At 53.4% G+C, this 23,119-nt stretch overlaps 1 protein-coding gene across 1 annotated transcript in view; it reads right to left on the reverse strand.

Moving 5' to 3' along the window:
• CELF4 (CUGBP Elav-like family member 4) overlaps positions 1-22,417 on the reverse strand; it is a 257,467-nt gene extending 235,050 nt beyond the window's left edge. The window contains exon 1 of the mRNA XM_041743488.1: positions 22,399-22,417. The gene's annotated coding sequence lies outside the window, so the exon portion shown is untranslated. The remainder of the gene's footprint in view (positions 1-22,398) is intronic.
• Between the last annotated feature and the right edge of the window lie 702 nt (positions 22,418-23,119).

The raw sequence follows: 23,119 nt of genomic DNA on the forward strand, positions 1-23,119 counted from the left end.
AGAGGAATATGGGCTGCCAGACCTCAGTGGCCCCCAGTCTGGGGAGGGACGGGGGACAGAGGGACATGAAGGAAGCCTTGCAAAGTGGTATGTGCCCCAGTGACCATGCTTCTGACCACGGAGGCCTGGGGAAGCCAGGGACAGAATGAGTAATGAGGGGGTCCTTACGGAGGCAGGAGTGTTGACACTCCTGGGGGTCAAGACACTCAAGAGCCTTGACAGAGATGGAGAGGAAGAAGTGGGGCTTACTCCCGGTGGTTGGAGTGAACTGGCTATGTGTGGGGCCCCAGGCAGGACAGCAGGCATTTACAATCAGAAGGTGTGCTCCTTAGAAACCTAGTGTCACCTAGCAAGTGGCTGCTAGCCCACCCTCCCCCACCCCTCCTTCCCACCCTCCCTTCCCATCTCAGCAGAGCTTCTGTTCCAGACAGGCTGGGGCTGAAGGGGAGGGGCAGGGCTTAGGGGGCAGCAGCAGCCATCAGTGAGGGCACCCTGGTTTCAGAGCGGCCCAGACTGCCTCTGCCTCCCATGACCGGTCCTCCCCCCCACCCCCCATGAACCTCGAGCCACCTCACTGCCTGTTTTCGTCTGCGGGTCTATATATAGCAATCTCGATGCACACTCTGGAATTGGATTTGATGTAGCCCTCTGGACTCGAGCTAACTTTTGGGGAGTAGTTTTCTTGGGAGGCTGCCAGTCCAATTCCTCCCCCATGAACACTAATTACTGCACAGACCTTCTCCATGAAATCAGCGCTGAAGCCATTCCCATCCAGGCGGCTCTCCAAGACGAAATTTTTCTACTGGGAACCGACAGCCGCAAATAAACCTACCATCTACTTAGCAACAGAGAGCAGGAGCAGGCAGGAGGTGGGGAGGGAGGGGGTGGGGGGGGGAGTGGGAGGGAGGGAGGGGGAGGAGAAGAGGGCTTGCTTCTTTTCTTCCTTCTGTTCTTTATTTTACAGAAAGGGTGTAATCAGCGCTCTCTGGAAAGGTGGTACAGAGTGTCTCATAAGACCGTGCAGTGGCCCAGGAGGAGGGGCGGGGCCACCTCCAAGGCCAGTACCTGTTCTTGGCTGCGTGAGCTTGCCCAGAGCCCCCACTGCACTGCTGGACACAGCTGGGAGCCTGTGGCAGCCCCCTGGCCTCTCCCGGCTTCCCCACCCTAACCTCCTCAAGCACCCTGCAGGCCCGGCCCATGCCTGGACACTCTGTCTCGTCTTATGGAGAATGGCCTCCTTCCACCTTTCTGCCTGGCCAGCTCCCACGCACCTGCTATAGCCCGGACGGCAGCCCGCCTCTGCCAGGCAGCGCCTCCTGACCCCTCCAGTCCCTCCATTCTGAACTGCAAAGGCCTGTGCCAGGCACCCAGCAAGGGGGTCTGCTCTGCCTCCCAGCCCCCTGGCCCCCTGCCCCCTGGGAGCCTGCACGTCAGCTACCAAGGAAGGAGTAAGTTCTAGACTGAACAGGAGCTTCAGAGTACCAGGTCCTGGCTGCAAGGTAGAGGGCCTCTCCCCTACTTCCTGCAGGACCCACCAGAGGCTCAGATCACTCAGGCAGGATGTTCACGGCCACTCATGACCTCAGACTAGGCAGGGCTAGGGTTTAACAATGAGGGTCTGTGTCCAAAGGCCAGACACGATTTTCTCTCCCTCTGGACTCCCCTGGGATAGTTGTATGCGCAGCGCCTGCTTCCGCCCACCTCGTGCCTCAAAGGTCACCCCAGGGCCGAACACTCAGCTCCTATTCCCCGAACACTTGAATCCCAAGGACAGAAGAATTTCCCCCTGAATTTTCTCAAGGCCCAGGGCAGGCCCAGGGAGTGCTTAGGACCGCTGGCCACTTGCCAGGTGCAGGCACTCCAGCCAACAAAGCCAGAGGGGCCGTTAGAGCCTGCTGGGGGTGATGACATTCTGTACCAGTCTTGCCCAGCTGATAGAAGGCAAAGCCCCCTCTGCACTGTGCCCAGCTGTGTCAAGCCAGGACCCCTGCCAACAAGTCACCTTTCCAAGATCCTGTCATTTCTGTCTAGGGCCATTTCTGCCACCAAGGCTTGGTGAGTCCTCCCACCTGTCTGGGCCTCCGTGTCTCTGTGATGACTCCTGCCCCAGCCTCCCTGCCTGGGGGTGTGGGGCCGGCAGTAGGAAAGCCTGAGTGCTGCTCTGACGTCGGTCGTCTCCCTCAAGGCCCTTGTCCCATGTACCCTGCTTCATGCCCATTTGGGACTCTCCTCTCCCTGCCCAACCCCATCTAGGGTGGATGAGCAAGGCCTCCGGTAAGAAGCATCCAGACTCAGAGAGAACTGCACTGGGTTTAGGAGAGTGGCTTCCTGGGCAAGGAGAGGAGAGGACCCTTGGAAGAGTTCTTTTTTAAAAGAGAAATCAAGAAAATGGGTTATACCCAGGGACGAGCCACCTTCATTTTTGGGGTGCCTGCAGCCTTAGCTGTAAGGAGGGGAGGGGAGGCTGGGGGACCTGATCAGGGTGGCCGCTCCCATTTCAAGGTGATGTAGGGCAGCGGATAGAACGGGTCCTGCGCATTGCTTAGCTCTCTATTGAGCTGCGGGGTTTGGGATAGGTTTCTCAGTCCCTTTCTCCCTCAGTTTCCTCATGTGTAAAATGGGAGATGAGCAGCTCTGGCCTCACTGGGTCGCTGAGGGTTACACGAGGCCATATCTGCCGAGCGTCATAACAGACCTGGTGTTATACGTGCCCCCCTGGATCAGCCTTAGCTGTGAGTCAGTAGGTGCATAGCAGCCACCGGGGCATGATGAAGCACTTTCTGTGTGCCAGGGATGTCGTTGAGCACTTGCTCACATTTTCTCACTTAGTTGGTGGCTCTGTTTTTGTTTTTGGTGTGTTTATGAAACGTGGAGAGCCCCAAGAGGCGAGACCAGAGTGTTGCCTGGAACTGTAGATATCATTCAGAGTCCACAGAGTAAGTCCCAGCTCCAGTGACTGGCTGGCACGAGAGGCGTCCTCCAGAGGACGAGCCTGAGCCATGTGGAGCTGGTCACCGCAGGCCTGGGGCCGACAGGAGCATGCATCTCCAGGTAGCTGAGGGCCACCCAGCCGAGGCTGGTGAGGTGGGGCCATGGGGGTCCCTGGTCAGGGCCAGGAGGGAGCAGCTGCTTCTGTAGGGTGTCAGACCTGCCTCCAGCTTGTGTGTGAGTGGCTTCAGCTGGCTGAGACCCTGGGCTTGGTTCTGGGGCCAGCCACCCTCAGCATCGGGAAAGCAGTCTGGGCTCTGCATGCCCTTCCTTTCAGCAGCTCTTATATTTGCTAGTTTGGCTTTCCTGCTTAGGTTCCTGGTTAATTTTCTTTAGAAAAACTCTAACCTCCTTTCAGCAGAGCTAAACTAAACAGGGAACACCTGTCATGGGGGCTACCCTGTGGGGAATACAGCAGTGGGTACAGCTGTTCTGGCTGGGGCTCAGGGGACTAAGTGAGGGTGACTGTGGGAGCCAGGCCCTTCCCTCCTCCCAGGGAAGCATCCCCCTAGTAGCAGGCAGCAGGGCAGGTAGAGATGCAGGTGCAGGCTTTAGCATCAGACAGACCTAGATTCCTGTCTCCTGGGCTGTGTGATCTCAGGGGATCTTCTGAACCTCTCTGAGCCCCACTTTTGAAACTGTACAAGGGAACTGATGCAGGCCTGTTGTAACATGTGGAATTCCCAGTGCAGTGCCATTCCCCTTTTGCGATGTTATTAAACAAAGGTGTCCTGTGGATCGCTCAGCCCTGCCCTGGAACCTGCCCCTTCCATGGGACAGCAGGGCAGTGGCCTTGGCCCCATCAGCAGGTGTTCTCTCCAAGGCTGCAGGCAGGCTGTGCCTTTCAAAGCTTCAGCCCCTCTGTGTCTCCTCCTCCCCTCCCCACACCCTTCTCCACCCCCCTGTTCTTTCGGCATTCTCTGTTCCTTCTCTCAGGCAGTGGATGAGCAGAAAAACAAATCAAAGTTGCCTGCGTGTCCTGGAGCCCATGATGCTCCCACAGAACGATCCCTTGCTTCCCATTACCCAACCCAATAACTCTTGTATATGGAGTGTGAAATAATTAGCAGCAGCAAAAATAATTTAGGAAACAAGAAGAAACGAATTGTAGAAGCTTGTTTGGGGAAAACACAATGGACAAAAAAATCCACCGTGTAGGGAGATTTGGACAGACAGACCAGCCCCCCAGAGGTCAAGCCCACGGCAGGATCATCTGAAAGGATCCCTTGAAAGGACCTCACTCGAAACCACCTTCCTCCACCACAGCCTCCAGGAGGGGCCCACTGGTGCTGGAGCCATGGGTCCCCTCATGGGCCCAGGGCGACTGCCCCAAACACATCTACACCCTCATCTCGGGCCATCCTGGAGAGGCAGGTGGGCAGGAAGGAAAGTGGGGAGGGAGATCCAGACACCTAGAATAGTATTAGACCCCCGAATGGGTCTGGTGACCTCCCTGAACTTGAGCTGGGTCAGAGTAACAGGTCCTGTACCCCGCAGGCCTTGCCTGCTGCTTGCCTTTGCCACTCAGACTCCATAGCCCCAACAGACACCCTACCCGGAGTGAGCAGCGTGGGACATTAAGGATATGGAGCTTCCCCGGGGGACCGGGAAAACATCCAGTGCCTCGTGTTTTATGGCCCTTCTAACGTAGACAAGTTAGCTTCCTCCTCGAGCACTTTTCCAATTCCTAAATTCTCTGCTACCCCCCATCCCCCCGCCACAGCTCCTTACTTCCTGGGAGGTAGAGGGTCAGGCACCCTTGTTTCCATGTGACAGATGCAAAGGAGTGAGGAAAGCTCACACTCCCGAGCAGACAGTTTCAAGATAAGGGAATGAGGGACCAGAGAGATGCCCAAGATAATCTGCCCAAAAGTCACAGTCACAGGAGAAGGGGCTCAGGGTTTGACCTGGGGCTGATGTCCCTCCCCTTCCTTACCCCTCTGCACAACAGGCCTGGGCCTGCCTGCTCCAGGTCCCTAGCTGGTTCCCAGTCCAGCGTGACTGCAGCCTCTTATGCTCCCTGGGACCAAGCCCGAGGCACCTGAGACCCTGACTCTCACCTGAATAAGAGCTGGGCTGGTGGGGAGGCCTCCTCTTCCCTGCCCCCTCCTTTTAGATGCAGGGTATTTGCATTTGCTTGGAACTGCACTAGAAGGTTATTTTTGAGGGCAGGAGTCTCACCTCTGTCCCTGTGAGCTCCTGTCTGCTAACTCCGGACAACGCATTTTCCCTTGTCTGGGCCATTACGATAACCTGTTAACTTGTTCCTTACCCTCTGAGTCTCAGGCCAGCTTCAGATCTGTCCTTCCCTTGCTCTGAAACCTTCTGTGACTTCCTGTCCCCGCCCCCCCAATCAGCACAGACTTCTCAGCCTTGCCTCCACTGTGACATTGGACTCTGTCATCCCCCTTAGTTGGAGGAATTACTTTTAAATGTTGGCTCCTCGGTGACATGTCAGCTCATTGACAGCAGCTCTTTGGGTGTCCCTCCCCTTCACTGTCCTCACCCAGAATCAGGGTGGCCCAGTGTCCATCTCCCTGACACACCACTCCCTGCTAACCATCGTGGCTTGGAGGGCTCCTGGTGCCTCACATTCAACCTGAATGAAGTGGTACCCGTTATTTTGTCCACACGTACCCCGTATCCTGGATCCCCCCCACGCAGGTGATTGGCACTCCCAAGGCAGCAGCTTGGGAGTTCTACATTCTCCTTCAACTCACCTACCCTACAGACAGCTCCAAAGTGGGTTTCTCATCTCCACCCTGCCCCTGCCTGGTGCAACATCATCACTTGCTGACTTTCCTTCCCGCGGCTCCCAAGAGCCTCCGCCACAGCCCCAGGGTTCCTGGGGAAGGCCTCATCTGGGCTTCTCCCTCTCCCATTTCTTGTCCCTGATTGGGCTGAAAGCTGGTCCCAAGTTGCCCTGGCAGATGAGACAGGGTGAGCCCGATGGCAGCACCTCAAAGGCCAGCCTAAGACATCAGAGGCAGTAGAGCTGATGGAGGTTCTGGTTGGAAGCACCAGGGAGGGAGCGCTGTGCTCACACCATCAGTCTGGAATCAGCACATGGCATGAGCCAGGGGAAAGCATTTGGAGGCAGGAGGGCGACTCCCTACAGGCAGGCCCCTCTGGGCCCATTTGCTGCGCTAATTGTCTGACAGAATTACAGGGCAGGTGTCCAGGTCTGGGGCTGTGGTCTCACCGCGCACTCAGCAGCTGAGGGATGGGGGTCGGGTAGAGCGCCAGGGAGGTGTGTGTGGAGTGGTGCCCCCCCTCCTGCTGGGCTGATGGATGGCACCAAGTATGCAGAGGTAGGGCATGCCTGTACTCCAGGCTGACAAATGCTACAGGTGCAGCCGCAGGGGACACCAGCCAGCTGCTCCTATCACATCTGCGTGTGTGCCGCTCAAGGTCATGCTGTGAGCTCAAGTGGTCTGGTGGCCTGGGGGCCTGAAGCCCCTCACCCTCTTTGGCAGATGCTCTTAGCTAGCCAGTTTCTTCCTGGCGGGGGGAAGCAGAAGTGGGAGGTGGGAAGGGTCCTCTCCCTCAGAGACAAGCCATGTCCCTCTGCATATGCCAGCACACACCTTGAGATTCGTCTCTAGGCTTGGCAAGAGAACAGCCATCTCTGTAGCCTGCTGCTCATCTGCTCCTAGAATCACCTCTCCTGCTGCCTCAACCCATTCTCCAGCCTTCTGAAACTCGGGCTCCCACTGCTCCTATCCTGGTGTGGCCTCCCCACCCCACAGCCCCATCTTGATAGTTCTGACGTAACATCAAACTCCCTCCCACTGGCAGGGCTTCGGTTCAGCCACTAAATGGACTTCAGCTTGTTTTTCCCCAACTCACTTATACAAAAATGAATGTAATGGAAGAATGCCATCAATTTGATGTCCTCCCCTCCAATTAAAAAAATATTAGCACCTGCAACTGTCTGTCTCTAGTAGAATCTAGAGGATACTGACTTCACATAGAATTAAATACTTGGACATTTCGAGCTCTGCAATGAGCCATGAAGCTGGGATATCCAGGCACTGGGTGCCCAGGCCATGTGGGAGATGTGGTGGAAAAAATCCAGGAAATGGCATCTGAGTTTCTGGTACCTCTCATTTGGTTGGCCCAAGACCTCATCTATAGCTTTGTCATCTATAAAATGGGGATAGAATTTATCAGTGCTACCCCGAGATAGCCCCCTCTGCCTAAGTGTCCACCATTTCTGCTCCTCTCTCCCCTGGAGTGGGGTCAAGTGAAGTGAACTCTGTGCCATCCTCTCTCTTGCCAATGAAGTGGTGGGAAGCTGGCCTGCAAGAAATTCTCTCCCACCTCATCCTCTGACCTGTGGGGGCACAAACCCACTCCCCTATTCTAACTCCTAGAATTAGGGGTGGGGGGGTATGATACATAGTATATACTCAGTAGTTGTTGAGTTAGTTTGAATCAAATCTGAGACGTTGAAATAGACAAGTCAGCTTGGAGCTTTACCAAAAAAGTCGGAAGACATCAGTCAAATTATCCACCAATTACACATAGCTGCGTGCGCAAAAGAATGGGAGACAGGCATTCACGTAGATACTTGTACAAATATATTCACAGCAGCGCTTTTCACCATAGCCCCAAAGGAGAAATGATCCAAATTTACATCAATTGATGAATAAACAAAATGTGATCAACCACACAATGGAATATTATTCAGCTATAAAAAGGAAGGAAATTCTGACCCATGCCACAACATGTATGAATCTTGGAAACACGCTTAGTGAAAGAAGTCAGGTACAAAAGGTCACATATGATATGATTCCCTTCCTACGAAACATCCAGAATATGTAATCCATAATCCACAGAAACAGAAATGAGACTAGTGATGGCCACAGACTGGACAGAGGTAGGAATGGACTAATTAATATGCTCTGTTTAATGCATATAGGGTTTCCTTTTGGGGTGATACAAATGTCTTGGAACTTGATAGAGGTGGTTGTTCTACAATACAGTGATTGCACTAAATGCCACTGAATTGCACATTTTAAAATGGTTAATTTGAAAAAGAAGAGGAAAGGGAAGAAAGCATCAAGGGGAAATTAACACATCAAAGCACATGGGTTTGCCCTCTGTCCCCCACACGTGAGCGGAATATTCTAGCCTGGATTTTCAGGGTGCACCAGGCAGTCTTTGCCTCAACCCAATAGAACATGAGTCAGGCCCAGCTGGCTGAAGTACTGCAGAAGCACTGATCTTCCTCCCCAGAGCTGGCATGGGTCTGCTGTATATGGATGGCACCTGGGCACTCAGGGTGCCTCAGCCATGGGGTGCTCACAGTCCTCCAGGCTTCCTTGGGGACCCTGGCAGGCGTCCCTCAGCCCTGGAGCAAGCTCTGGGGCCTCCCTCAGGACACAAGGCCCAGACTCCCTCACGGCACGCCTACTCTCTCCGCCAACTGGGCCTGTGACATTCTTGGTCTCACACACACATCTGACACATCTCCGTACCCTGGACACTGTCTCTGGCGCCCCAGTGTAGTCTGTCTCCCCAGACTGCGAACACCCAGAGGGCAGGAGCACGGGTCTGTTCATCTCCACAGGCACAGAACACTCAGAACCATCCCCGGCTGGTAAAAAAGGAGAGTGGGTCGTGAGATAAGTTGCTGGATTCCTGTTTCCCTCGTGGCTCTCTGCCTTTTTTTCTTTCTTTCTTTTTTTAACCTGGAGGGAATACAACTTCAGCATCTCCACCCACTTTATAAATACTTTGACAAATGGTTTCTCTCCTGCCATGCTTACCCCAAGCAGGGGCATCTGTCATTTTGGAAAGCAACTGTTTACAGCCCTTCTGACCTTTCCTGCAGAGTCAGCGGCTGGGGGCCGGGGGTGGGCAGCAGAGGAGGGGGCGGCCGGGCCCACGGCAGTTCATCAGGCCCAGAATGTAAAAACAAGAAAGAAAGAAAGAAAGAAAGAAAGAAAGAAAGAAAGAAAGAGCAGAAAAACCCTACACAACTCTGAGAAATTGCCGTCTCCTTGGCAACGAAGCAGCAGTCTGGGGACCTGTGCTCTCCACCCTCCCGTGGCATTCTGCAGAAGGCTCTGTTTTCAAGTCACTCCTCAGCCCCTTTTTTGTCTCATGTCTCTCAGCTGCAGTTCATACTTTGGGGACCAGTGTCCCAAGCACTGGGAAGAGCCAGGCATCTAGGTGGGAAACATGCGCCGAAGCACTGCCAGGAGGACCTACGGTCCAAGACAGCTTCCCCCTGAGCCACCCCATGAAAGTCCTCCCAAGGGAGCTTCCTTTAAGGAGGTTTAACTTTTCCTCTCTCTCCTCCTCCTCTCCCACCTCCCCCCACCATCCTCCTCTCTGCCCTGGTCTTCTTAGGAAAGCCCTCTTCTCCCTGTAGAAGGAACTTGTTGGCCTTTGGGGGCCGTGGGTGCATCCTGGTGGCAGCAGGAGCTGGAGGATTAAGAGCTCAGAGGCGCGTGGGGGCCACAGAGGCTGGGATCTCAATGGCACAGGAACCCAGGCAAATGCTGAAGAAGTGCCTTCCCCAGAGGTTGGGTAAGAGAGGAGAAAACTTCCACCTGTCCCGCCGCCTACTGCCCACCTGGACTGACTGTTCATGGTCCCGCTGTGGAGACTGCGATGAAACACAGACCCTCCCTTCCGTGCTGCGCTCTGGATCCCTTCATCCTCCAAACTCTGGTCTCCCCTCCTCCAAGAAGCCTTCCTCAGTTACACCAACAGATAATGGCCCATCCTTCTCGGCTGCCTGCCAGGTTCTCTCTTTCAGGGCCTGTCGGTCAGCTGGGAGGTGGAGCGGCCTCCCTAGACAGCTGGGAGTGGCCCTGGGCGGGAGCGAGCCTCGTCCTTATGGGCTTCTCTGTGGTCCGGTAAGGGTGCAGCAAGCGTGTGTCAGCGGGTGGGCAGCAGTGCAGGCTTCACTTCTCGAAGGGAAGGCCTCCGAGAACCACTGGACAGGGGCATGGGCTGCTGTTAGAGAGCGGGTTTGATTTTCTCCATTTTTCCATTCACTTCAGGCCCTCCTTAACCTGGACCAACCTTCTCTCTCCAGCTCCATCCATCAAGCTCTGCTAAACAGCTCTGGTCCTGTCCCTTGGTCACACCCGCTCACTCCCTACCACCCCGCCTGTGCTTGCACTGCCCCCGGCCTCGGCCTCGGGAACCAATACTCTTTCCAGTCCTTATGCTTATCTTTATTCTACCTGAGCTTTCTACGGAGCCCAAGTGCTCATGGACATTTCCATCCCTTGTCGTGCTACGGCAGTTACAGTCCTACTTCTCCTGTGTGTCCTCTGATTGGTTCATGGGGACCTAAGTTTAATCCTTCCACGTGGATGGTGTGCATGCACGCATGCAGCTTCTGATGGGTGTGAAATGGGCCTCTCTGGGGCTATGGTGCTGCTGAGGCCAGCAGACAAGAGATGCTCAGGGCAAGTCTCTGGAAAGATGATAACATCAGTGTGTCTGGTTTACACTCCTCTTAGTAGCTCTTTTTGCATTTTCCCTGTCTGACCCATCCCAAACCACCACAGCCCTTATGCTCCCTGTCCCTGGTATTCGAGAATCTGCTCTTGGCTCCTCTTCTCCTCTTCTGATGGGGTCCTGTATTCAGCACTGAAAAGATGCCCCTCTCCCTACTCCCTCAGGAAGGGGTTGTTATAATGGGAACCAAAGCTGCCTGTGAAAGTTTTTTTGGCCTCCCCTTGGTCAGTGGGGTAGGGCTCCTCCACAGTGTGGCACATCACTGGCAAACATTTATTGAGCACCGACTGTATGCATAACACTGTGCTGGCTCTTAAAGAGAGAAGGGAGAAGGGAGATTTCTTCCTGAGGCCTGGTATTGATCTCCAGGATCTCAGAGATCTCAGAGTTCACTTGAAGAGGGAGGAAGATGCAGAAACAGACAAATCACTTGAAGACTCAGAGGGTGGTGAAACTGCCTGGACAAAGCCTCTGAAACTGATCCCAAACTGACCCATTGAGCTCTTGGTCCCAAGCCCAAGGAGCCCCCCCTGCATAAACAGACTGTTTAAGAAAAGCACAGGGAGTTAGAATTTTAAAAACCTTCCAGTGGTAATAAAATCTGGGGTGTAAAATGGGTTAGGAAATTTATTTTTTCAATATACGATTTTTCCCCCCTCTCCTCTGAAAATCCACATATCTATTCCACTTCAGGTTGGGGCTCCTTTAAAATGGTTTTATTAAAAAAATCATTTACTGTGGGCTTTTCAGTTCAACTTTAACTGGACCGGGTGGAAATTAAAAAAAGGATATTTTAAAAATAAATTATATAAATTACAGCCCTAATTATAAAGGAACTTTTAAAAATGTATCCAAGCATTAAAAGAAAATCTTTTTCTAGAAAAATGCCCCATTTCCTTGTTCCATTGCAGGAGCATAATTTAGATACTTTTAACAAATCCTCGTCCTTTGGAAGAAGCGGGCTCTCCAGGCCCACTTGCCTGTGTCTCTTTCTGCGTGCTATTATTATTTGATAACTTTGGGCTTAAATCTGCATGAGAGCCAATTATCTCTCTTTGTCATCAAGCAGGCTTGCTGTTCGGCAGTGGTTTTTATAGTACAGTAAAAGCCTTCCAGAGCCTGGAGGAGGTGGGTTTGCAGTTCAGATTACACTCCATCTTGCCTTTCCCAGTGATTTCCCTTATTCCTTTGTTTTTGTTTTTGATTTTCATCATTTTCCCATGCAACAAGTTTTCCTCCCGCAGCTATATGCCTCTCTCTGCACCCTCACCAGCCTTCTTCCCATCCTGACCTCCTTCCGTGAGGGTCTCATCCTCTCAAGGTCTTTCTTTCTTGACCAAGGCCAACATTTCTTGGCTCTCCCACCAAAGGGGGCCTAGGGCCTACATCAAGAGTCACGCTCTTTCCTTCTGAACTGGTGGAGGTGGTATGGTGAGCACAGCACCCAAGGGAGGCAGGGACCCACATTCATGGAGCTGACAGTCTGAAGGGAAGCGTAGGGAAGGTGGGAGCTGGCTCAGTGCCTTGGCAGTAAACCCAGGATGTTGGAGATGGTGGTGCCCCCTCTTGCCTGGGGCCTCGGGAGTTCTGGGGCAGTGGGCCTGGCATGCTGCTCTTCTTGTTCCCTCCGCCGAGAGAAGAGAGGACATAATGATCAGAAGGAACAGGATTTCATAAAGAGGGTGGGGGACCTCAGCCTGACCTGAAGAGACTACACTGGAGAACAGGAAAGGCAGGCCGGGGAACAGCCCTAGCAGAGGCAGGACCCAGCCTGGATGTGAGTACTTCCTCCCACCAGAAAGCAGGGATCTGTGCTGTGTCATCACCCAGGCCACCTGGACCAGGCTGGGTACCTAGGGGCACTTGGTGTATGTGTGTGGGATGTATGCAGGGTGAGGGTTTGAAGGAAAAAGGTAGGGAGTCTGGAGATGGATTATTAGAGTTCAGGGTACTAGACCCAGATGTTAAGCTGCCTTTTCTGGCAAAAAAAAAAAAAGTCATTTCCTGATTTTGTCCCCTCCTTCGCACGGGACCCCCCAGCCCCTGCCTGACCAGTGCACCAGGCCTGCCCCTCTGCCCCCTTCCAGCTGTGCACCTGCTCTTCCCTCTACCCGATGGCTCTGCCCCACCCACCTGGACCATCCTTCCATCACTTTTAGACATGCTTTCCTCCTGGAATTCCATCTTCTTTTTTTTTAATTAAAATTTTTTATTTATTTATTTGACAGAGAGGGAAAGAGAGCACAAGCAGGGGGAGCCGCAGGCAAATGAAGTAGGAGAAGCAGGCTCCCTGCTGAGCAGGGAACCTGATGTGGGACTCGATTCCAGGACCCCAGAATCATGACCTGAGCTGAAGACAGATGCTTAACTGACTGAGCACCCCCAGGCGCCCCCTGGAATTCCTTCTTGACCCTAAAGTCCAAGTCACGGCCCCTGATGACCTCAGCCACACTAACTCCTGTCCCAAGCAGACTCTAACCTGGCTCCTGGCCAGCAAGGGGGTCTTGGAGAGGACAGAGCCCTAACCCTGGCCACATATGGACCCGCATGTTCATTTGAGCATTCTCACACTAAATATAAATTACTCTCAACAGTAGCTAGAATTAAGTACACATGCACCAGGCCCTGTGGTCAGCATTTTACCTGAGTTACAGCATAATTCTTCAAGCCACATCTTGGAGACGGTGAATGGCTTACTCAAGGCTAAAGCTAAAGCCTACAGACAGGGCGATTTACACCCCAGGCAGGTCTGGCTCCAAAGCCTTCACTGTTTCCATTGCTCTACTGGCCATGAGGGGCTTGGGCCCAGACAGGGTGGCTCAGCCCACAGCTGGTGGCTGGCTTCTGTGCGCCACTCCTTTGCTCAGAGCTTGGCACCTGGGGTACGTCACTGTGACTCTCCTCCCTGACTCACCCCTTGACCAACCTTCTCTCCCCCCAAGAGCTGCACTAGGACAATACCATGGGCTGTGTTGTCCCTGTGTGCGGAGCCCTGAGAGGAACTGCACCACCTGCTTCTGGTATCACGCAGGCACGTACACTCCATCCCAGCGGGCGATTGGTGGGGGCAGCTGTCTCTGTGGGCCTTTGCCTCCCTCCTGGCCCCCAGTAATCCAGGAAAGCTGTGGGGGTGAGTGCCTCCCTCTCCTCATTCTGGCTGGTAGTCTAGCATCTGCGGCTGAGAGCGCTGCCCGTCTTCCCACCCAGAGCGTGCCTGGAGCTCTGGCCCTCCTGGCTATGGGCCAACTGGCTGCCTTTGGAATTGGGGTACAGGTGTGTTCCTGCTTCAGGGCACTCATTTTATTTTTCAAATGAGGGCTTCCTGGAAGATGATGGGAAACTCCCCGGTTTTCGCAAGAGGTATTTAGGGAGAAGTGATGCTTCTAAGTGGCTGCTGGGCAGGGGTGATGGGTCCTCCCATCATCCTCCCAGGAGGTGCCCAGCAGAGATGAGCTCCACCCGCCTTGACCTCCACTCAGTCCACCGCAGGGATGGTGTCCTCACTACCATTCTTTTGCAATTTTAGCAAGAATGTCACGTGTGTCTGGGAAACCTCTGTGGCCTGGGCAAACCAGGACACTTGTTCACTGCCTTGTCTAACACACTTCTCTAACTGTCCCCGGGGTGCAGAGCCCCAGCTTGGCTTGAGTACCCTCCTTCCCACCTTCTCTTGCCTCCCTCACTGTGGGGTCTGGGAAATGTCTTGTGGGGGTTCCTTATCAAGCACACCGTTGGGTGATTGAGACAGCTCCAGCTCTGGTTGGGGTGAATGGCATGTAGTGACACCTTGCTCTGTGGGACCTCCCAGGTCAGGGAGGGGGCCTTCCATTCATCACCCTTATAAAAGATTCCCTACAGCAGATGACCTGAGTTCTTCTAGAAGCTGGTGGGGGGTAGAGAGGAGGCAATTTCCTGGGTCAAGGGCACTGTAACCAGGGAGACTTTGTAATGGTGTAAAAGATAATGCCAGAACTGGGGGTTGGGGGTGTCTCCCGGCCTCTGAGGTGTGGCCACCGTGCCTGATTAGGTGGCAGCTGCCCCTGCCAGGCCCTCCATTCCTCCTCACCTGGTCACCTTGCCCTTAATTCGGTGCTAGCCACTGTCGGAAGCCCCGTGGCCCCCTAGGAAGGCCTGTGTGGTGGCTTCTCCCTGGCCTCCCACTGCTGGCTGGTAGGCAGGCGGGTGGGCAGGCAGGAAGAATATTACCCCTAAGATAAATGAAGAAGACTTTCAGCCCTTATTGGATTATAGTTTTTATTGAACTTTATAAATTCCAATTAGCAGAGCCCTGGGCAATAAGCGACACGCAGCCCGTGGCTCACTTTACGGCGTGATTATGACCCTGTTTATCCTCCCCTGAACGAGAAGTATTAATGGAAGAAATGAAGGAAAGGGGACCCAAGAATACATAAAAACAGATATTGGTGACACGGAGATAAGCAGACAGGGTCAGAGAGAGAAAACAACCACCTCTGGGCGGGCTACGGGGCACAAATGCCCAGGGATTTAGAGAAAGCCACATACTTCAGAGCCCCCTTGGCTGCCAGTGGCTACTGGGTCCTGGAGAACATCTCCCACCCTTGGTCACCCACAAGCAGTCTTGTTCTCGCTGAGTTTTATTTTTTTAAAATATTTATTTATTTATTATTTATGATAGACATAGAGAGAGAGGCAGAGACACAGGAGGAGGGAGAAGCAGGCTCCATGCCAGGAGCCCGACGCGGAACTCGATCCCGGGACTCCAGTATCGCGCCCTGGGCCAAAGGCAGGCGCTAAACCACTGAACCACCCAGGGATCCCCCACTGAGTTTTATATACAAAGCACAGAGTCCTGGTGTGTGCACTTGTCCGGCCAGGCAGCCTACCGCCTCACATGGCCCTGACTCTACTGCTGCTGACTGGCTCGGGGGGCAGCCCAGCAGTTCCTTAGTGCTTCAGGGGAGTCCCTTCCTCTCTGAGAATCTGACGGACATGAAAGGCATTCTTCCTAGAAAAATGTCTCCAGTACACACAGGTGTGAACGTATCCGCTCACGTATGCATATGTGCACACACGTGCCACTTTCATACAATCTCAGGGGTTCATGAGATCGCAGAAAACTGATCATGGGCCACCTGCACTTACTCCCCCGCCTGCCACACCCAAGGGAGACTGAGTGCATCAGATTAAGAATAAGAATCCTTGAGTTTGGGGTGCGTGGGTGGCCCAGTCAGGTAAGTGTCCAACTGTTGATTTCAGCTCAGGTCATGATCTCAGGGTCATGAGATTGAGCCTCTTGTCAGAATCTGCACTTAGCATGGAGTCTGCTGGGGGTTCTCTCCCTGGCCTCTCCCCATGCTCTCTCTAAATAAATAAATAAATAAAATCTTGGAGAAAAAAAAAGAATCTATGAATTTGATGGAACCAAGACCTGTCTCGTGTTACTTCCCCTTGGAAGTGCTAAGAGCCCACAGAGAGGTGGGCAGCCTGCAAGCCCAGCCACAGTGGGGGTGCCCCCCAACCCCACCTGTGTTTCCTTTCTCCCTGAATGCTCAGGTTTGTGTCCACTCATTCCACTTTAAACCTGTAATAGCTGGGCCCCAGAACAGCGGCTGGTGAGAAGAGAGGGATATGGGGTGAATTGGCAGGTTTCTGAGCCAACGGGGCCAGAGATGGCTACGCTCTCCCAGATCCAAACTCTCAAATGCCTCGCTGCACTTCCTGGGGGGAAGAAGCATGCTCAAGGATGGTGTACCTTCCTCATTTTGTCTGGCTTTGTTTGTACCTTCCTCCCCCTGCCGTGGGTGGGTCATCTTTCTCCTAGCCTTCGGTGGAAAATTAAAAAAAGAAAAAAAAATTCCTCCTATCAGCATTTTGCCATTGTACAGAATCACTCACACAAGGGTACCCAAGGAAGCTTTTGTAGTTTGAACAGGATGAAAAATGCTTCAGGTGTTCCCCTCTGCAGTGGTAGGTAAGTAAGATGCCCAGATCTGTGTGCGGTCCAGAGTATGTCTATCTGTCTGGGTCCATGAGGGTCCGTGGGCCTCCCCAGTGGCCTGGGCCTTGCCTACCCTCTATGCCTCTGTGATTTATGGAGCCCTGTCAGCCTTAATCTTACTTCAGATAACAAGTATGGGAGGTGGGCGCCTGGGTGGCTCGGCTCAGTGGTCCAGCGTCTGCCTTTGGCTCAGGTTGTGATTCCGGGGTCCTGGGATTGAGTCCCGCATCTGACTCCCTGAGGGGACCCTGCTTCTCCCTCTGCCTATGTCTCTGCCTCTCTCTCTGTATCTCTCATGAATAAATAAATAAAATCTTAAAAAAAAAAAAGAAGAAGTATGGGAGGTATATAAGCTCCATGGTCACAAACTACTCCAGCCAGGATTTGCCTGATTCTTTGAGAGGGAGGTGAGTACACCAGGGAACCTGAGCAGGAATTGGCGACTGGACTAAATGGGCAGATTTCTGGGCTGGAATCCTGTGGGGAGACCTGGTGTTCTGTTGAGCCCTGGTGAGGGTGTCACTCTGGACACTCAGGCACCAAGATATTGCTGCTTCTACACCCTCTAGTAGGATAAAAGCTTCCAGAGAGCTCGAGGCCCTTGGGGGGGGGGGCCCGCAGATGACAGAAACTGTCCCTTAGTTCCCTAGTCTGTACTTCCCATTCTCAAGCCCTAGGCACTCACATTAGCTGAGCTTGACTCCAGAAGAATGAGCTGTTCCTCCCTAGCTTCTGGGAGCAGCCCCTTCTTTCTGCCCACATCCTGGGCCCTCCGGCAAGGCCAACAGTACCAGGGCTCCAGGCCCAGAGCTGCAGAAGCCACACCTGAGTGCCGTGTGTGTTTGGCACCTTTCAGAGGACATGCCCAGCAACGTGTGAGTTACACACGGCATGTCTCCTCACTCTCATTTTATGGTGTAGAAATGAAGGCCCAGAGAAGGACTATTTGGGACCTTTATTTTATAGAAGGACCATTATATATTTTATATTATATATTTTATAGAAGGACCATTATTTTATAGCTGAGCAATTCAGCGAACAGATTTTGGAGCTGGTCTCTCTGGTCCAGAAGGGCTTTGGGTTACCTGTTGACCTAGTTGGCAGAGGGCTATAGACTTTGGGTGGTTGTATGGAAAATAAAGTTAATTTTTTTCTCCCTTGCATCATTGAAGCAAGTTGGATGTGGGTGGCTGGGTGGGCAGGGCGTATAACAGGACTTGAGAGCAGAGCTGGGTGTCCTGGGACCACTGGTACTCTCTGGTAGCGCCATCTAGCCTGGCTGGCACCCGGGCACCAAAAAAAAAAAACCCATTTCAGAAACCCTAGGGCTTGCCTAGTGCTGCTAGCACCAATCACTAGGGCAAGGGCTTTAGCTCAGGTCCTAAGACGTTTCTGGGATTATCCCTTCCCACCTAGAGGGATCAATCTTAACGATATCACGCAGGTCTTAGTCCTGCATGAATCCCATCGTACGGCCATGCCCATGGGAGATCTTAAGTGAGGAGAGTGTTGGTGCCAGAGCCTCAGGTGTCAGAACACAGGTGGGTTGAGCAGTGGGGGCTTTGGAGTTCTCCCGGAACCTGTAACCTTTCACCAGGAAAGCTCCTCTGCACATTGCCAACACCCTCCAGGCCCCTTATCATAGGGAGGAGTCCTTTGAAGGACCAGGGGATCCCTGGGATCTTTCAAAACAGATGAAGAAGCCACCTGCCCAGGCAGCATCCAGTACCTGGGGAGGAGGGGGAGGGCGGGAGGACAGTCAGGGAGCCCTGGCACACATCCTGGGGACTGAGGAGAGAGCCCTCACAAAGTCCGCCACCAACTAGCTGAATGACTGTGGCCCTGTCACTCCCCTTGCGGGGCCTCCCTTTCCTCACAGCAAAGCGACAGCGTTGGCACGGCTGATCCCCGAGTTCTGCGCCAAGTCAGAAATCCGCTGAATCCCCTCTGATGTTTCAGGCACGGACACAAATGAGCACGTATGGAGAACTGTGGCAAGTAATAATGCCCCCCCCACCCCCGCCCCAAGCACACGCGCTCTTTTTTCTCTTCATGCCCCTGTAATAGATCATACAGGATGGATTACATTAATTTTCTATAAACTATATCAACTTGAGTGACATGTCCTTAAGGGTTGGCTGATTGATATCTACAATGCGGTCTTATAATCTAAAATCATATTAATATTAATATTAAAGATTTTCTGTCCTTTACGCGCACCATTAAATCTGGAGTATAAGGTGAAATTGACAACATACATTTTGACAGCTTATCTATAATAAATATGCAAATCTTGATGCCCACATGTCATCACAGATGCACCGCAGCTCTCTGAAGATCAGAGCGTGCCTGTCTCCTGCGTGACATTTTCAGCGGAGGATCAGAGCACACGTCTGGGCGGCAGGAGCAGCGCTGGGTGCGCCTTTACCGACGGTGACCCTGGCCTCCCCTGTCTGCCTGTGAAAACCTGTCCTTCATCCTGCCAAGCAGGCAAGAGGGCCTAAGGAGTGACAGTCCTAGAGAACAGAGGACACCATCTCACGTACGCTCTGGAACACAGGAAAATCAAGTGTCCCTCTTTATTTTTCTTAGGTCACAAAGGGACTTGCTGTCTTCTCCAGCCACCCGGTTACAGCAGGTTATCATCACTCAGCACCCAGTGAGTTTAAGAGTTAGGCTCCTGAATTGGCAGCCCTGGGGTCAAACCCCATCTCTGCACTAACCTCTGCTCTTAACCTCCTGTAGCTTCCGTCTCTGCATGTGTAAGAGAAGAGAAATGGTGCTTCCCTTGTGGTATAGATGTGAAGCCTGAGTCAGTTCCTACAAGCCAGATGCCCAGGACACACAGTGACACCTCACAAAAGGGCAGCTCTTCCATTGTTTTCTAAATGGGCCCCACTCCCTCTGACTCCTGCAACTCCTTCCTGTCCCCGCGTCCCTGCCCTTGCCATAATTACAGAGTCTGTCACTTAGCACACTGACCATCTTGGCTTCTCTTCTCTCCTAGCCTGTAGCCAGATGTGAGCTCCAGACGGCAGGAAGCATGCATCTATCTCCCTGTGCCCCTAGCCAACCAGGACCCAGGGAGAGCTGACATGGATGGGGGATGCACCGAGATTGGGATTCAGGAATCCATCACAAGGGGAAATCTACTCATCTGTCTGCTGAGACTCTGCTAGGTCTGACTAGATTGTGTGTGTGTGTGTGTGTGTGTGTGTGTGTGTGTGTGTGTGTGTTGGAGGGGGGGGCAATGAATTGAGCCTGTGAAAGGTATGATGCTTCTCATCATAAGGGAGATTGCAGAGGAATTTTCAACAGGTGCGGGATTGTTTGTTTGAGAGAGCCCCAGGCCATCACAGAGGCCCCATCATCACTTTACACCTGCTGACAGGGCAGCAGGGCCCACCAGAGGCCCTGAGGCCATATCTCTGATCTCTGTCTTCTTTCCAGCCTCTCTGAGCTCACTCTACAGGGCAATATCTGGTCTCCCTGGTCTCCCCATCAGTTTGATCCGCCTCTAGTTTCTGGCACTGCATTCACCCCTTCCATATCCCCCTTCCGCCAGGAAACCATCCCAATCAGTCCAACCACACTGAGCACTTCTGTCTCTGAACTCTGCTGAATTCCCAGGCTGAAGAACCACAGGATGATGTTCTTTGTAACACCTCCTTGTATTGTCCTGTAATTGGTTCGCAGTGCGTGGGGTTGTTCTCTACTACTAGACTGAGAAGGTGGGGGTGGGGACTGCTTTGCTTTCCTCTTTTGTTCCTGAGGGCTCACTGTGTGGCTGGGCACATGTGCAGATGTTCTGGATTTGGACTCTTCAGTACTCTGATCAGAGAAGGAACAGACATAGGGACCCCATGGATCTGGTGAAGCCTTAGAAGGTTCAGCTGTTGGGCATCTCTTGAAGGGTCAGAGTTGACCTGGATCCACTCTCATGCTCTTCCAGGTCTCTTTTGGGGCCAGGAGCAGGGCTCAGAGTGGCCCTGGATGTTATCAGGAAATTCATTCATCCCCCCCTACCTCCCCTGCAGTCTTCATCAGTGTCTTAGAGGAAGTTCCACTGTTTACCACTTATGCCTGCCATGTGTTGCCATTCCCGGGTGCCCCCAGCTCTGAGATCCTGAGATACAAGCCTGTACTTCTGACTAAGGATAAGAAGTTTGGTGACCCAGCCTTGGGAGACAGGCTGGCTGGGGGAGTACCACTAGCAGGCAACTGCCCAGTGTGGTTCTGGGAAATTCAGGCACTTCATGGGATGTTCATCAACAGACTCCTGCCGCTTAGGGTTTGAGTGGTCGTGGGGAGAGGTAGAGACCCCCATGGTCTGCTGAGAGGACTCCCAGTTTGAGGGGGTTCTTGGCTTCCCTGCTCCCTGTCTCACAAAGTCTCTTGCCACCAATCCCTCCTGGTTCTTCATCCCAGTGTGAAACTTGAGTCTCTACTCTGTCTTTAACAGAGAACCGCAGATCAATCATCCACAGTTAATCAGTCAGCAGGAGGTGAAGACACGGGGTGTGGGGGAGAGGAAAGAGTGTGGCTTTGGGCAGCTCACAAGTGCTCCCCGAGCATCCACAATGTCTGTGCTCCACGGATTGCTGCCATTCGGTTACATATTTATTCCATCTTTCAACAGTCTGCTACTGTGAATGAGCTACGGGAGCTATGCTGGGTGCTGTGCAGAGGGTAGGAGACAGACTCTGCCCTGCACCCATGGAGCCTGTCTTCTGGGCTGCTGAGGAGGTTCAATGAGCTAATATTTGATTATCACCTGGCACAGTGCCTGGCATACAGCAATACTCCATAAATGTTAGTTCTTCCCTCTGCCTTGAATGAGTCACATCTGGTTGGAGAAAAAAAGCCACTTAAAGTAGGACCAGAAAATATTATGGGGGAGGGAGAGGTAAGGAAATGGGTCAGGCTGCAGGGGTGCCTGTGCTTAGTGGTGTTGGTGGCTGCAGGGTGACAGGGTGGGTGGGAAGAAGGGAAAAGCCAATTACAGACGGCTTCAAATGCCAAACACAGGAGCAAGGATTCCATGGTCTTTTAAAATCCCTTCCTGTCTCCCTCCTCATTCATCTCTCCCCTGCCCTGCCTCTTTGCCTCCTCCTCCTCCTTCCCTGTCTTCCTCCCTCCTCCTCCCCACAATTAACCCCAGGCTGTCGCGATTGCTCCCCGCGTAGACGAATGTCTCTCCCCTTTCCCCATCTCCTCCCTCCCCTCTCTCCTTTTTTTTTTTTTTTTTATTTGTGTTGACTTGACTTGACAAGCCCTAATCCCTGACTCAGCTCCCACTTCTTGTTAAACCAAAGGTAAATTCCCGGCCGGCGGGGCGGCCCCGAGCAGGAGGATCTAGACCGCGGAGCAGCCGCGGGAAATATTGATATTAGCCGACCTCTGGCGCCGGCCGCCCGCGGTGAAAATAGGACGCGGGGCCAATCAATTACCGAGCCATTAAGGGCAGGGAGCGGGGCGGGGAGGACCGAGGGGGCTCCCCCGCGCTGCGCCCCCCCCGGCGCCCCTGCGGTCGAGGCCCCGCCCCGGGCTGCGGTCGAGGTCAGCGACCCCCGCGGGGACCCGAGTCCCGCCGCGCCTGGGTCTGCGCCCGCCTCCCTCCCCCGGGGCCCCTGGATCTCCTCTCCAGCCCTCGCTTCCCGGCCTGCCTCCTCCTTTTCCTCTTTGTTACGACCTCTCCTCCTCCCTCGGGGCCTCCGACCACCGTCTCTGGGGCTTCTCCGCCTCCGCCTTCCTCCGGAGCCGGCCACCGCGCGGCTGCTGCTGCGTCCCGGGCCCCAGCGCCTCGGAGCCCCGCGGTGACCCGCCCTGCGCCCCGCCACCGCCGGCTGCGAGGCCGAGGCCCTCCCTCCAGACTTCCCATTAACACGAGTCTTCGCCAACGGGAACCAGCATCAGGCCCTTCTGATGTGGGGTTCATGACTTACGGGAATCCTTTTTTCCGTTTTGCATTTGCTCCTTCCTACTCAGACAATAGCCCTACGTTAGGAGAGGACCCCCACTTCCAGATGGGGAGCCAGCTGTGCTCATGGCCAGCAGAGCCTCTCTCTTCGCGGGTGGGTTCCGGGGTGTGTGGAGGGGAGTGGGAGCAGCCTTGCATGTTTGTGTGGGTGTCTGTGACTAGCTTTGTGCAGCTGGAGGTGAAGGTAGGGGCCAGACCGGTTCTGGACATGAACAAGTTTTTAACATTTCTCTTTTGGGGGGGGAGAGAATCTTCTGGTTTCTTGAGTTGACCATTTCTAGGGGAGGGAGTAGGCTCATTAGTTGGGTGTGGGCGCTTGCCGTGACTGGCTGATTGCTCTAGAGTATCCCCTAACATTTCCTTGGGTTCTTAGAGAAGCAAATGAGATTGAAGAAATCTTGAATTTTTCGGATATGGTGTTGGAAGGAGCAAATAGTACTTTTTTACTTTAAAGAAGGATCCTGCATTTTACAAAATTTTAAACAATAATAAGAATTCCTTTTGCAAGTTCTCAAGTTCACAGTGCTCCAAGCGTGGCCTCAGACCTGCAGTAAGGGCCAGTAACCTTGGGAAGTCCATTAGAAATGCAAAATTCTTGGGCCTCCCCCCATCTATTGAATCAGAAACTCTGGGGAGGGGCTCTGGCCACCTGTGTTTAACCAGCCTTCCTCTGAAGAGCACTGAAG

Source organism: Vulpes lagopus, chromosome 1, assembly GCF_018345385.1.
Source record: "Vulpes lagopus strain Blue_001 chromosome 1, ASM1834538v1, whole genome shotgun sequence".
In the NCBI taxonomy this organism is placed as follows: domain Eukaryota; kingdom Metazoa; phylum Chordata; class Mammalia; order Carnivora; family Canidae; genus Vulpes; species Vulpes lagopus.